This window comes from Coregonus clupeaformis, chromosome 13 (assembly GCF_020615455.1).
Source record: "Coregonus clupeaformis isolate EN_2021a chromosome 13, ASM2061545v1, whole genome shotgun sequence".
NCBI lineage: Eukaryota > Metazoa > Chordata > Actinopteri > Salmoniformes > Salmonidae > Coregonus > Coregonus clupeaformis.
The window spans coordinates 15,036,137-15,053,227 of NC_059204.1; positions in this window are offsets into that span (position 1 = coordinate 15,036,137).

The window sequence follows — 17,091 nt, forward strand, 5'->3', positions numbered from 1 at the left end:
TCTTTGTTGCCTCTCTGACTAATGCCCTCCTTGCCTTTTGGTGGGTGGCCCTCTCTTGGCAGGTTTGTTGTGGTGCCATATTCTTTTGATGGAGGAATTATGATTATGACTAAAATTGTTAACCCCAATACTGATGATGACTGTGTGAACTGTGTTAAGGTTATCATTATAAATCCACTAACAGAGGGGGTGAGTTAGATACTGCTGAGACTAAACATTCCAGGATGAAGGGGACAGAAACTGTTTAAAGGTGGGCGGAGCAAAGTGCCTTTGTGTGTCAAGGGGTATAAATGCTGTATGTATGTTTTTTGGCGGGAGAGCTCTCCATGATTAAAAATACAGATCATTCTTGCTGGTTGCGGACCTTTGTTTACACCCTCTGGGAATTATTCAGAGCATTAAGTTTGATTAATTAGAGATAGAAATTCTCGTGACATCTTTCCATTTTTTTATAATGGATTTAATGGTGCTCCGTGGGATGTTAAAAGTTCCAGATATTTTTTTATAACCCAATCCTGATCTGTACTTCTCCACAACTTTGTCCCTGACCTGTTTGGAAAGCTCCTTGGTCTTCATGGTGCCGCTTGCTTGGTGGTGTTGCAGTCTCTGGGGCCTTTCAGAACAGGTGTATATATACTGAGATCATGTGACAGATCATGTGACAGTTAGATTGCACACAGGTGGACTTTATTTAGCTAATTATGTGACTTCTGAAGGTAATTGGTTGCACCAGATCTTATTTAGGGGCAAAGGGGGTGAATACATATGCACGCACCATTTTTCCGTTATTTATTTTGTAGAATTTTCTTATCTTTTTCATTTCACTTCACCAATTTGGACTATTGTCCATTTAAAATCCATTTAAATTACTGGTTGTAATGCAACAAAATATGAAAAACGCCAAAGGGGATGAATACTTTTGCAAGGCACTGTATATAGCATTTGTGAAGTCATCAACAGCTATTGTTTCAACTCAACTCAGGGTTCAACGGATGGGTCTAATCCTGAATGCTGATTGGTTAAAACCGTATTCCAGCCGGTGTCTATTCCACAAGTTACCACCGGCTAAATCTATGATGTTAAAATACCTGTTTACTCTGTTCCATCTGACTGCGCAATCCAGCCAGGCAATTTATAAACTTGATCTCCACTATAAAAAGCATCTAGACATAATCTTGCATTTCTTTTAGACTAACATTTACTTTTCAACAGCAGAGACTTGTATAAACCTTACTGTCTGTGTCTTCAACATTTACAACACTGTTTCAATATTCAAATTTGATCTCCAGATGTCCCATAGTAATGAACGTGTCGGGACGAGACAGACAAGCCGGCAGCTTTGCTCAACCAGTCAAATTCATGAATCGTCATTTTTATGGATATATACAAAGAACTATCAATAGAAAACAGGTAAAACAAAACAGTGCAGCTAGTTTGCTGTCTTTCCAGCTTCAGTTTGAAGGGACTGTGTTAGCTGTGCTGTTTGCTAGCTCCTCTGAACAACAGTGTCCTGACGAAAGAGCATATTTTCTATGCCAGGCGAAATTGCGCCTCATTAGCTCATTGTAATGGATGTGTCCAAATAAATGTCACTAGAAAACAGCTTAAACAAATGCAAACGCAGCTACTTGTCAAAGGCGTCAGTGAAATGCGATGGGCGAAGTCAAACGCAGGACACAGAGCTGATCAGAAAACGTACTTTACTAGAAAGTAATCTGAGATTGTGTAATCTCCACACAGGGAGGAAATAACCCGCACACTAACGACTGCCGATAACAATAACAATCACACACAACACACAGTGTAAGACAGAGGGTTAAATAGGGAAGACAAAACTACATAATGGGAAATAGGTGTAACCAATCAAGACAGAACAAGTCGAACATAGAAACATAGATCGGTAGCAGCTAGTACTCCGGTGACGACGAACGCCGAAGCCTGCCCGAGCAAGGAGGAGGGGCAGCCTCGGCTGAATCCGTGACACTACTGTTGTTATTCTGGCTGTACTGTTTGATGTGACTGTAAGTTAACCGTAGTTGGCTAGCTAGCAAGCAAGGGATAAAAACGTTGCCAGCCAATATGGCAATGGAACATTTAGAACGAACGACTGGGTCGCGTCCATAGATACAGAACAAAAAGACTGAACGACTGGGTCGTAACTGGCAACCGAACCGATAGAACGAACAACCAGCCGTCTTGGGTAGCAACCCTAGATTTGTGTCGGGAGTATATCTTGTGGAAGGATGAAATAGTCAGAATAAATTAATAAAAAAAACATTTTTAATGAAAATATGTCAATAATTATTTGAATATGTTGGTAACCCATATCCTCCAAACACCGGCTTCGAGGGCATTATCATTTAAATAGACAATACATTTGGGCCTATGGTTTTTGTCACGCCCTGGCTCTGGGGACGCTTGTATGTTGAGCCAGGGTGTGAGTGTTCTTTATGTTGTTCTAGTTTTGTGTTTCCAGGGTATTGTTCTTGTATTGTGTTTCTATGTTGGCCAGAGTGGTTCTCAATCAGAGGCAACGAGTGTCAGCTGTTGCTGGTTGTCTCTGATTGGGAACCATATTTAAACAGTCTGTTTTTCCACAGTGTTTGTGGGATCTTGTTCCTGTTGTAGGTTTGTACCTTTGGACATCACGTATCGTTTTTGTTATTTTGTTCGTGTATCAATAATAAAAGCATGTTTGCAAATAACGCTGCGCATTGGTCCTCTGTATACGACGATCGTGACAGAAGATCCCACCAAAACTGGACCAAGCAGCGTGTCCAGGAGCCATCGCCAGGGGAATCGCTAGCGGATCTCCGTGGCAACCTCGACTGGGTCAAGCCTAGTGAAGAGCAGAGAGGGTGGACTTGGGAGCAGTGGAGGAAGTGTCTCGACTGGGTCAAGCAAAGTGAAGAGCAGAGAGGTTGGACTTTGGAGCAGTGGAGGAAGAGTCTGGCGAGAGATGGGGAGGCTTGGTCCACGGGGAGGAGAGACACCCAGAAATTCTTTAGGGGGGGGCTCACGCCGTGGACGACGGGGCAGCAGGAGGCCGCGATAGAGCGGTCCAGCGGGTTGGCAGAGGAGGCCGCCAGGTTAAGGGGGCCACTGGTCACAAAGGGGAAGGAAAGTGTAGAGGCACGGCGAGAGGTACTGGGGTGTGTTACCAGTCCGGTCCGGCCCGTTCCTGATCCCCGCGTAGGGCCAGTGGCGTGTGTCCCCAGTACGGTCCGGCCTGTTCCTGTCCCTTGCACCGAGCCTGTGGTGCGCGTCGCCAGCCCAGTCCGGCCTGTTCCTGCTCCCCGCACCAAGCCTATGGTGCGCGTCGCCAGCCCGGCCCGGCCTGTTCCTGCTCCCCGCACCAAGCCTATGGTCCGCGTCGCCAGCCCGGCCCGGCCTGTTCCTGCTCCCCGCACCAAGCCTATGGTGCGCATTGCCAACCCGGCCCGGCCTGTTCCAGCTCCCCGCACCAAGCCTATGGTGCGCGTCGCCAGCCCGGCCCGGCCTGTTCCTGCTCCCCGCACCAAGCCTATGGTGCGCGTCGCCAGCCCGGCCCGGCCTGTTCCTGCTCCCCGCACCAAGCCTATGGTGCGCTTCGTCAGCCCGGCCCGGCCTGTTCCTGCTCCCCGCACCAAGCCTATGGTGCGCGTCGCCAGCCCGGCCCGGCCTGTTCCTGCTCCCCGCACCAAGCCTATGGTGCGCGTCGCCAGCCTGGCCCGGCCTGTTCCTACTCCCCGCACCAAGTCAGTGGTGTGCGTCGCCAGCCCGGCCCGGTCCATTCCTGCTCTCCGCACCAAGTCAGTGGTGCGCTTCGTCAGCCCGGTCCGGCCCGCTCCTGCTCCCCGCACCAAGCCTATGGTGCACGTCGCCAGCCCGGCTCGGCCTGTTCCTGCTCCCCACACCAAGCCAGTGGTGTGCGTCGTCAGTCCGGCACAGCCCGTGCCTGTTCCACCGGTGCCTGGTCCGGTACCGGTCAGCTGCTCCACGCCGGAGCTAGAGTAATCCGCTCCACCAGTGTTCAGTCCAGCTCCGGCCAGCAGGGCCAGACCGGACCAGGGGTACTGTGGGGGGTTAGAGAGGGAGTGGGGATCATGCCCAGAGCCGGATCCGCCGCCAAGGCGGACTGCCCACCCGGTCCCTCCCCTGTGGTGTTCTGTTGGCGCGGTCGGAGTCCGCGCCTTTGGGGGGGGGTACTGTCACGCCCTGGCTCTGGGGACGCTTGTATGTTGAGCCAGGGTATGAGTGTTCTTTATGTTGTTCTAGTTTTGTGTTTCTAGGGTATAGTTCTTGTATTGTGTTTCTATGTTGGCCAGAGTGGTACTCAATCAGAGGCAACGAGTGTCAGCTGTTGCTGGTTGTCTCTGATTGGGAACCATACTTAAACAGTCTGTTTTTCCACAGTGTTTGTGGGATCTTGTTCCTGTTGTAGGTTTGTGGTTTGCACCTTTGGACGTCACGTATCGTTTTTGTTATTTTGTTCGTGTATCAATAATAAAAGCATGTTCGCAAATAACGCTGCGCATTGGTCCTCTGTATACGACGATCGTGACAGTTTTAAGCTTTGGTTGATTTCAAAAGTAATCTTTAAGTTAATAATTCCTATGTTCGATTCACATCTCCATCTCAACCAATCATCTCAGTTAAAGAGAGTAGGACTAAACCAAATAAAACTTTATTTAACGTGCATTTAAAGTTTGATTTGATGTAATTTAGTCCTATTCTTTAACTTAGATTTTTGGTTGAGATGGAGGCATGAATCCATCATATAAATTATTAATTTGTAGACCAACTGGAATTAAAGCCAGACTTAGTCTGCCTCGCCTGGTTCGCCTGGTTCACCAACTACTTCTCAGATAGAGTTCAGTGTGTCAAATCGGAGGGCCTGTTGTCTGGACCTATGGCAGTCTCTATGGGGGTGCCACAGGGTTCAATTCTTGGGCCGACACTTTTCTCCGTGTATATCAATGATGTCGCTCTTGCTGCTGGTGACTCTCAGATCCACCTCTACGCAGACGACACCATTTTGTATACATCTGGCCCTTCATTGGACACTGTGTTAACAAACCTCCAAACGAGCTTCAATGCCATACAACAATCCTTCAGTAGCCTTCAACTGCTCTTAAACACTAGTAAAACTAAATGCATGCTTTTCAATCGAACGCTGCTAGCACCCGCCCACCCGACTAGAATCACCACTCTCGACGGGTCTGACCTAGAGTATGTGGACAACTACAAATATCTAGGTGTCTGGTTAGACTGTAAACTCAACTTCCAGACTCACATAAAGAATCTCCAATCCAAAGTTAAATCTAGAATCGGCTTCCTATTTCGCAACAAAGCCTCCTTCACTCATGCTGCCAAACATGCCCTCGTAAAACTGACTATCCTACCGATCCTTGACTTCGGCGATGTCATTTATAAAATAGCCTCCAACACTCTACTCAGCAAATTGGATGTAGTCTATCACAGTGCCATCCGTTTTGTCTCCAAAGCCCCATACACTACCCACCACTGTGACCTGTACGCTCTTGTTGGCTGGTCCTCACTACATGTTCGTCATCAAACCCACTGGCTCCAGGCCATCTATAAATCACTGCTAGGCAAATCCCCGCCTTATCTTAGCTCATTGGTCACCATAGCAGCACCCACCCGTAGTATGCGCTCCAGCAGGTATATCTCACTGGTCATTCCCAAAGCCAACACCTCCTTTGGCCGCCATTCCTTCCAGTTCTCTGCTGCCAATGACTGGAACGAATTGCAAAAATCTCTGAAGCTGGAGACTCTTATCTCCCTCAATAACTTTAAGCATCAGTTGTCAGAGCACCTTACCGATCACTGCACCTGTACACAGCCCATCTGAAATTAGCCCACCCAACTACCTCATCCCTATATTGTTATTTAATTTGCTCTTTTGCACCCCAGTATCTCTATTTGCACATAATCTCTTGCACATCTAGCATTCCAGTGTTAATACTATTGTAATTATTCTGCACTATAGCCTATTTATTGCCTTACCTCCATAACTTGCTACATTTGCACACACTGTATATATATTTTCTGTTGTATTTCTGACTTTATGTTTTTTTTTTTACCCCATATGTAACTCTGTGTTGTTTTTGTTGCACTACTTTGCTTTGTCTTGGCCAGGTCGCAGTTGTAAATGAGAACCTGTTCTCAACTGGCTTACCTGGTTAAATAAAGGTGAAATAAAAAATAAAAAAAGTCAGTGGGACAAAAGATACATCTCCTTCAAATGTTGATATTTGGTTTCGTTGACAACCAAACACAATTCAATATCACTTTTGACTTGTCGACAATTATCAAATTATTTGTTGGATTCATGTCTCCAACTAAACCAAAAATAAAAGTTAAAGAATAGGACAAAACAAGTGGCTCAGATTAAACTATCCAAGCATTAGATAGGCCTACATGTCCTTTAAATGTTGATATTTGGTTGTGTTGTCAACCAAACAATTCAATATTACTTTTGTAATACTGTAAATACCCTGGAGTTAAGGCTATCTTACAAACTAATGTAACAGTATTTATTCAACCTTAAAATGAGTAACACATCAATGGCCACATTGAGGTTACTGTAAGTATACATTTATTCTTATGTAATCATAGAAAGCATGCATGTTCAAGATAGCATGCAAAGGTCGCAGGTCTGTGGAGATCCAGGTCATTTGGTTGTGGTATTAGATGAAGCACGGTAATAACACATTAAGTTCTTGTATAAAAACAACATCTGACATTGTATTCCCATTTGAACTTTCTTGTGCTTTTAAATGGTTAAAAGCGCAGTGATAACACATTTAGATGACAACTAAACAAAAAATCAGACATTGTTTGGAATTTTGGTTGTGCTTTTAGATGGTTGAAAGCATAGTGATAATACATTGGGAATTCAACAAAGTCCTGGCTTTTTGTATTAAACCAACAAGACACAACAAAGATACAGTCGTCCTTCTGAACTGAGCTGCAGGACAGGAAGGACATTGCTCATGGATGTCATTATGAGGCCATTGGTGATTTTAAAACAGCTGCAGAGTTAAATGGCTGTGATGGGAGAAAACTGAGGATTGTAACAAACCCAATGACTAGCCTACGGATAATGTTGCACTCGCTTTGTCTAGGGGTCCTAGGCCTAGTTACATGGTCTGTAATCTGAATTAATGTGTACATTTATGTGAGAAATCAGTGTTTGAGGACCTTGTTGGATGCACATTTGCCTAGAGAGACAGCAATCTTATCTTGGTCCAGGGCCAGCTTTGTCTCTCTTGACCTCTTGGTTGGCCAGTCCAAGCGGATGATTATTTGTTCAGATGGTGACACAAATAAATGCATACAAAAAGGAAACTACAAACAGGCATGCCCAAACTAAAGATTCTAAACCAAACAAAAGGCCTCATGGCCACCAAACCAACCAGCAGCTTGCAAGTTTGGACACTGACTGACGATCACCTCATTTGGCAGCAGCTGATGTGCTTATCAACCAGGCTCAACACCTGGACAAGGTGGCTGCTGCCTCCTGGGGGAATGGAATGTGGAAGTGTACCCTGGATAGTGTGTTTGTCTATGTCCTAACACTAACCTTGTCCCCATACTATAACAGGATGGATCAACAACATTGTAGTTACCCTAAAATGACAACCTAAACAACAGAGTGAAAATAACAACATAAATATACAAAGTAAAAGTATTCCAAAACATGCATCCTGAATGAAACAAGGCACTAAAGTTTTACTGCACTTCTTGGCCTAAATGCAAAGCATTATGTTTGAGGCAAATCCAACGCAACACATCACTGAGTAACTGCCTCCTTATTTTCAGGCTTGACATCAGCAAAGAATGGGGAGTTTTTCAGGATAAAAGGAAATGGGATTGAGCTAAGCACAGGCAAAATCCTAGAAGGAAACATGTTTTTCTGGGAGAGGAATTCACATTTAAGCAGGACAATAACCTACAACAAAAGGCCAAATCTACACTGGACTTGCTTACTGAGAAGATAGTTATTGTTCCTGAGTGGCCAAGTTACAGTTTTTCCTTAAATCTGCTTCAAAATTTATGGCAAGACTTGAAAATTGCTGTCTAGCCATGACCCTCAACACCTTGACAGAGCTTGCAGAATTTTGAAAAGAATAATGGGCAAATATTTCACAATCCAGGTGTGTAAAGCTCTTAGAGATTTACCCAAGAAGACTCAGAGCTGTAATCGCTGCCAAAGGTGTTTCTAAAAATGTATTGACTCAGGAGGGTGAATACTTATCTAATCAAGGTATATTAGTGTATCGTTTCTCATTTAAAAAAAATCATAAGTATTTTGTGTAGATCATTGACAGAAAATGACAAATCAATTTTAATCCCACTTTGTAACACAATAAAATGCGAAGAAATCTAAGGGGGTGAATATTTATGATGCCCACTGTTTGTCCAATTCCAGCATTTACCGCTATTCCTTAATTTCCAGCTTTTTCATGAATGTCTTCATTTCCTGAACTAATTTGTTATAATTTACACACTTTCACGTTTATTTTGTCGTAGTAGGCATCTATTTCAGTCGTGACAGTACCCCCCTTTGACGCGAAGCTCCAGCAGCGCACCGACCCCGGCCTCGGGGACGGCCAGCAGGACGCGGAGCAGGGTGAGCCGGATGGAGACGGGGGATATCGAGGATATCCCTCACCAGGACCCAGCACCGTTCCTCCAGACCATACCCCTCCCACTCCACGAGATTCTGAAGGCCCCCCACCAGACGTCTATAATCCAGGATGGAGCGGACAGAGTACGCCGGGGCCCCCTCGATGTCCAGAGGAGGTGGAGAAACCTCCCATACCTCAGACTCCTGGAGCGGACCAACCACCACCGGCCTGAGGAGAGACACATGAAACGAGAGGTTAATACGGTAATCAGGGGGGAGTAACAACCTATAAGTGACCTCGTTGATTCTCCTCAGGACTTTGAACGGCCCCACAAACCGCGGGCTCAGCTTCCGGCAGGGCAGGCGGAGGGGCAGATTCCCGGGTCGAGAGCCAGACACGATCCCCCGGTACGAAGACCGGGGCCTCACTGCGGTGACGGTCAGCATTGGCCTTCTGACGACGCACGGCGCGCTGGAGGTAAACGTGGACATCGTCCCACGTCTCCTCCGCGCGCCAAAACCAGTCATCCACCGCAGGAGCCTCGGTCTGGCTCTGGTGCCAGAACCGGTTGGTAACCTAAAACACATTGGAATGGTGTTAGGTTAGTAGAGGAGTGGCAGAGAGAGTTCTGGGCATATTCTGCCCATGGCAAGAATACCGACAACTCCCCCGGCCGGTCCTGGCAGTAGGACCGCAGGAACATGCCCACATCCTGACTTACCCGTTCCACCTGCCAATTTGACTCAGGGTGGAACCCAGAGGTCAGGCTGACCGAGACCCCCAGATGTTCCATGAACGCCTTCCAAACCTTGGACGTGAACTGGGGACCTCGGTCGGACACTATATCCTCTGGCACCCCGTAGTGCCGGAAGACGTGAGTAAACAGGGCCTCCGCAGTCTGCAGGGCCGTTGGGAGACCGGGCAGTGGAAGGAGGCGGCAGGACTTGGAAAAGCGGTGCACAACGACCAGGATGGTGGTGTGACCTTGGGAGAGGGGAAGATCAGTCAAAAAATCTATACTAAGGTGAGACCATGGTCGTTGTGGAACTGGTAAAGGTTGTAACTTACCCGCTGGGAGGTGCCTTACTCTGGGCGCACACCGAGCAGGACGAGACGTACACCCTCACGTCCTTAGCCAAGGTAGGCCAGCAATACTTTCCGATCAAGCAGGGCACTGTACGACCGATACCTGGGTGACATGTGTGCCCAGAACATCAGACGATCACGGATAAGAGCAGGCACGTACCGCAGCCCAAATGGACACTGAGGTGGAGATGGATCTGTGCGTAATTCCTGCTCTATATCCGTGTCCATCGCCTATACTACCGGCGCCACAATGCAGGAGGCCGGGAGTATGGGGGTGTTGTCTCTGGGCCTCTCCTCTGTGTCATACAGCAGGGACAGTGCGTCTGCCTTCACTTTCTTCGTACCCGGAATGTATGATAGTGTAAAATCAAACCGGGTGAAGAATAGGGCCCACCTGGCCTGGCGAGGATTCAGCATCCTCGCTACCCGGATGTATTCCAGGTTACGGTGGTCCGTCCAGACGAGGAAAGGGTGTTTCGCCCCTTTGAGCCAATGCCTCCACACGGTCAAAGCTCGGACAACAGCCAACAGCTCCCGATCACCAACGTCGTGGTTCTGCTCCGCCGGGCTGAGCTTCTTAGAAAAGAAGGCACAGGGACAGAGCTAGGGTGGCGTGCCCGAGCGTTGGGACAGGACAGCGCCTATCCCTACCTCGGACGCATCCACCTCCACTATGAACGGTAGTGATGGATCGGGGTGGGCCAGTACCCGGGGCTGTGGTGAACAGACCCCGCAGTCTCCTGAAGGCCAGGTCAGCTTCAGCAGACCAGCGGAGCCGGGACGGCCCTCCCTTCAACAAGGATGTAATGGGAGCTACAACCTTGCCAAAGCCCCGGATAAACCTCTGATAGTAGTTGGCAAATCCAAGGAAGCGCTGCACCTCCTTAACCGTGGTTGGAGTCGGCCAATTACGCATGGCTGAAATGTGATCTCCCTCCATCTCCACACCTAAGATGGTAATGCGGTATCCGAGGAAGGAGACGGACTGCTGGAAAAACATACACTTCTCTGATTTGGCATAAAGGTCATTTTCCAACAGTCGTGCCAGCACTTTGCGAACCAGGGACACATGCTCGGCGCGCGTAGTGGAATACACCAGGATGTCATCGATGTAGACCACCACACCGCGACCAAGCATGTCTCGAAACACCTAATTCACAAAGGACTGGAAGACGGATGGAACATTCATCAAACCGTAGGGCATCACCAGGTATTCATAATGCCCCGTGGTTGTGCTGAATGCTGTCTTCCACTCATCCCCCTCCCGAACACGCACCAGGTTGTATGCACTCCTGAGATCTAGCTTAGTGAAGAAGCGCGCCCTATGCATTGAGTAAATCACTGAAGGAATGAGGGGGAGAGGATAACTAAATCTAATCGTCTCCTTGTTCAGTGATCGATAATCAATGCACGGGCGCAGACCGCTGTCTTTCTTCTTCACAAAAAAGAAACTCGAGGAGGCGGGTGAAGTGGAAGGATGTATATACCCCTGGCCCAGGGACTCGGTGACGTATGTTTCCATAGCCACCATTTCAGCCTGCAACAGGGGGTACACATGACTCCTGGGAGGTACAGCGTCTACCCAAAGGTTTATCGCGCGATCCCCTGCCTGATGAGGTGGTAATTTAGTCGCACGCGTCTTGGAAAACGCGTGTGCCAAATCGAGGTATTCGGGGGGAATGCGCACGGTGGAGGTACCGTCTGGACTTTCCACCGTGGTTGCATCAACGGAAAAACCTAGACACCTATCTTGACACTCTTGCGACCACCCCGTGAGTGCCCTTTGCGGCCACGAGAAGGTGGGGTTGTGGAGTGCTAGCCAAAGGATACCTAATACCACAGGGAAAGCAGGAGACTCAATAGCCGAAAAAATAACCTGCGCACAATGTGTCTCCTGGGTGATCATGCTGACTGGTATAATGACTTCCGTAGCAAACCCGGACCTTAATGGTCAACTATCAAGTACTCTGATGGGGAGTGGAATGGATAGGGGAACCAATGAAATGCCCTGACTGCGTGCGAATGCCCTATCCATAAAGTTCCCAGCTGCGCCTGAATCGACTAGCGCCTTACACTGGGGAACTACCATGTGATCGGGAAAGTGGATAGGTAGGGTACAGTGCGCAGCAGAGGGCTCTGAACAAGTGTGGGTGTTCGATACCTGGGGTGATGCGAGAGTGTCCTGCCTGCCACCTCCAGGCCCAAAAGAACGTTGACTACGACGTGTGGTGTACTGTCCCTTCGTGCCACCAGAGTGGCACTGTTGCTGTCTTCCTCTGCTCTCTCGGATTGCGGCTCCACCCAGCTCCATCAGCTCGGGATCCGCGTCGTCCGGGATGGAAACGGGCAGACCCCTACCAGGACGTCCTCTGGCTGCCAGCAGGTTGTCCAAACGAATGGCCAAGTCCACCAGTCTCATGAAGGACAACATGGTGTCCCGGCAGGCTAGCTCCCGTCGGACGTCCTCCCGCAGATGGCACCGGAAATGGTCGATCAGGGCCCGCTCGTTCCACCCGGACCCCGCTGCCAGAGTCAGAAACTCCAACGCGAAGTCCTGCGCGGTCCTCCTCCCCTGCCTCAGGTGGACCAGCCGCTCGCCTGCCTCTCGACCCTCGGGCAGGTGATCGAAGACTCCCCGTAGTCCTCCAACGCGGCTCCTCCTTCATTCCACACCGCGTTGGCCCACTCCAGGGCTTTCCCACAGAGGCAGGAAACGAGGACGGACACCTTCTCCTGCTCCGATGGCGCCGGCCTGGTGCTGGAGAAGTAAAGCTCAAGTTGGAGGAGGAATCCTTGGCAGAGTGCCGCCGTCCCATCTACATTCCGTGGTCGGGATATCTGGATCCCTCCGGGTGCTGGGTTGTAGGTGGCTGGATCCGGTTGACCAGCTGGTCACGGCAGATCGGGTCCTGTCCTCTCCAGGCGTTGGACGACCTGAAGAACCTGATCCATCGCTCCCCCAAGCTGGCCAGCATCGTGGAATGCTCCTGGACTCGTGCCACGACTCCAGGCATGTGCTCTTCTCCCGCTGACTCCATAGCGGGTGGGTGATTCTGTGATGAGTGTGATGGAAGGAGTCAGGCACAGGAGGGTAATCACCGAATAGAGTTTATTCCTTCTACACAAAATACGCTGGAATAGCGACAAACCAAACAGGCACAGGGGAAACTATCTACCCTGGCAATACACTGTAACGGTATTTCCATACAATACATAGGCACAGGGGAAATATCTACCCTGGCAACAAAATGGTACGAGTAGCTCCACCGAGCTACACTACTCTCACATACAAACAATCACCCACAAGGACAAGGGGCCAGAGGGAACACTTATCCACTGACTAATGAAGGGATTAGAACCAGGTGTGGGTGATTGACAAGACAAGACAAATGTGATGATGATAATTGGGGCGGCAGTGGTTAGTAAGCAGGTGACGACGAACGCCGAAGCCTGCCCGAACAAGGAGGGGAGGCAGCCTCGGCGGAAGTCGTGACAGATACAATTTCAAAAAACAAGTTTTCACTGTCATTATGGGGTATTGTGTGTAGATGGGTGAGAAAAAACATCAATTTAATCCATTTTGAATTCAGGCTGTAACAAAACAAAATGTGGAAAATGTCAAGGGGTATGAATACTTTCTGAAGGCACTGTACATTTGACATTTAGATTACAGTAGTGAGTGCATACATTTTCGTACTTCTTTATCCTACTGGTCCCCCTTGGGAATTTAACTCACAAGTCTTGCCTTGTAAGCGCCATGCTCTAGCAACTGAGCAACACTTTTTTACCCAGTATGATTACATCTTCAAGGTATATGAGTTTTGCTACTGTATCCCACGGGGGACAAAATCCAATGTTCTCTATAGGGCTAAAGAGCAGTGGCGTGTATTCCCCAAAAAATGTACCAAGGAAAAAGACAAAAACATACAACATAATTTATCTTTCGTCTCTGTGTGTTTCATATATTTCCTTCAATTCGCAAGAGCCTGAATGTATCTCACTGGAGAAAGCATCAGAGCAAACAAAACAGCGCCCCTCTGTCTCAGTATGTGTAGCCCATCTATCTGATGCCGTCTGGTCAAAAAGAGTATGACATTGTTGCCGCCCATAGCATTGAATGCAAAGGAAGCCAGCGAGGAAATAACTTAAAATAATAGCCAATCAGCATTGAGCTAAACTGAGTGAGCTCAGCTGTGAATGGTCCAGGCGCACCAAAAAAAAAGTGTCAAGGGAAGCCCGTTTGGATTTGGCTTCACACTAATCACATCACACCAGAAGGCAAACGTCATTGACAGAGAAAAACTTGAATTGTTGCATTTCGTTGTGTCATTATCCTCTGGTGGCTTGGTAGCTAGCTACAATTGTCCCTTTCCTAAATTAGCCATGGATGGAGATAGGGATTTGGACTTGTGGTTTTCTTTAATTCTCCATACTGGCCAACGATTATAACAGCGATTCTGATCCAACCATTAATTCATACATTGTGCCCCTGGCCTGAGAGGATGGAAGTTCAACATGTAGCTAGATGTAATAGGCTAATGTTAACTAGCTGGCCTGGTGCATCGTTGCACATTAAGTTAGGCTAGCTAGCAAGCATTTTAGCGAGGTAGCCTAGGACAACATAAACTAAAAGCGTGTACTGTATGACAGAGTCATAGACTGTTTAGGCAAGATGAAAGATGATGGCGACATTGGCATTTCTCTACAAATGGGGTGAGTGAACATGTTTTTTCTACTTGCATGCACATACACGCCCACACAGAAATCAGTACCATGGACAGCCACATCATATTTAGCTTACTTTGATTGTACTAAATATTTTTTGATATCTTTTAGTTGTCACTGTATTAGACTAAGCATAGGTGATTAGATGATGTTGAAATGTTGAAGTTGAAATGGTGCTGGAATAGTGGAGGCAGCGCCTGTTTTCATTGCGACTTGCGGTAACTCTCTGTGGTTCTAAATCAATAGTTGTTTAGTAGTCCGAAAATGTTGGAAACATTAACTTGCTTGACCATGCTGTAGGTAATGTAACTGTTTGTTACATGCAATATGTTTTGTGGACTTCACAGATGTTGCTCTCCGGTTTTGTGATGAAACAAGGTGTGGTTGAATTTATTCTGCAACTGTGTCTTCTTATTGTCTCGGCCTTAGGCCTATATAGCCCGGTGTCAAGGCATGAACTAACAGGTTATAGAGCAAACAATGCAATTATCACAACACAGGTTGTAATATGGCTTTTTTTTCTGGCTTCCCCGGGGATTTTACCCATGCACCACTACTGCTAAAGAGCGAAGAGCATTATAATGTACTCAGACAGCTTTGGTTGGTTAACCATGTCATCAGACAATACCTTCTTCATCAGGTGATAATTGGTGAGTTGTTGTTAAATACATCTGTGTCTGAATTTTTTTCCCTGGTGGTGGTTAAGCACTGAGCTGGTCCACTGCTCTTCTTCGCACATGACTGTAGATGCAACTTTGAGAATAGTACATTGTTACCCAAATCATCAAGTATAGCCAAAGCCACTTGTTTTACTGTACCTCTAAAAAGGTCTGAGGAAAATAGGAAATACAGCTTGTATGCCTCCTTTTTTTCCATGGCCCTGTTGTAACCTTGTGTTCCAAGACCGGTTTTCTGTTTTGAGACAGCTTTGCTTCAGAGTTTAGACAAACCAAGGAAGGAGGAATCATGTATTTTGAGGGCCATGGCAGACTGGGCCAATTACTCAAGCCTCCTGGTTGAATCTCCCTCACTTGTGCCAGATGAGTGTATTATTGCAACACCTGAAACCCACTGCTCAGTCTCTGATGGGCGCTTCAGGCATCAAAGGAACAAATACAGGACACAGATTTTAGCAATCTTTCCTTCAAACTTCCTCTTTAAATACAGGTATACTGATACTAATACAACCTGTTACCATCTCCATTAATATAGCATAACACATTTTTTGATTTTGCTTTTACTTACAATAGAGACCATAGTGATTGCAGGGCAGTGATGCATCTTGGCACAGAGGCACTACCAAAAACGATACCAAATGGTGCCATTGCCCTCCGTAGAATAATATTTTGACTATTGATAATCTTGTTTGAAGCTGGGTTTGTCAATATGTGGGAGCAACAGATTACAGGGAAATTGAGCAACAACAAATCAACCTGGACTCAGGGGTAGACGTAATAGTAAGTAAATGTAAATCTGCCACACTCCAATTAGTATGTCCATCATTATGAATTACAATTTGTATGATATGTTATGAACTGCAATTCCTACAATAAGTTACGAATTTGCAAAACGTAGGATATGTTACAAATCAAATGTGTTGTGGCTAACGTTAGCTAGGTGTCTAACGTTAGCTAGGCTAGGGATTAGGGTTAGGGGTTAAGGTTAGGGTTAAGGTTAGGGTTAGGAGTTAGGTTAAAGGGTTAAGGTTAGGGTTAGGACAAGGGTTGGCTAACATCCCAAGTAGTTGCATAGTAGGTAAAAAATTGTAAGTAGTTGCAAAGTTGCTAATTAGCTAAAATGCTCAAGTTGTCAGTGATGTCAACCTTTGGGTTACTAGATGTTCGCATTATACGCCTACCCATCCACCCCTACCAATCACACTACTTTAGTTTTTGACTTAAGTAACCTTCTGTCTAACCATACCAAATGTAACATACAGTGGGGAAAAAAAGTATTTAGTCAGCCACCAATTGTGCAAGTTCTCCCACTTAAAAAGATGAGAGAGGCCTGTAATTTTCATCATAGGTACACGTCAACTATGACAGACAAATTGAGAATTTTTTTTCCAGAAAATCACACTGTAAGATTTTTAATGAATTTATTTGCAAATTATGGTAGAAAATAAGTATTTGGTCACCTACAAACAAGCAAGATTTCTGGCTCTCACAGACCTGTAACTTCTTCTTTAAGAGGCTCCTCTGTCCTCCACTCGTTACCTGTATTAATGGCACCTGTTTGAACTTGTTATCAGTATAAAAGACACCTGTCCACAACCTCAAACAGTCACACTCCAAACTCCAAACAAAATTGTAGACCTGCACCAGGCTGGGAAGACTGAATCTGCAATAGGTAAGCAGCTTGGTTTAAAGAAATCAGCTGTGGGAGCAATTATTAGGAAATGGAAGACATACAAGACTACTGATAATCTCCCTTGATCTGGGGCTCCACGCAAGATCTCACCCCGTGGTGTCAAAATGATCACAAGAACGGTGAGCAAAAATCCCAGAACCACACGGGGGGACCTAGTGAATGACCTGCAGAGAGCTGGGACCAAAGTAACAAAGCCTACCATCAGTAACACACTACGCCGCCAGGGACTCAAATCCTGCAGTGCCAGACGTGTCCCCCTGCTTAAGCCAGTACA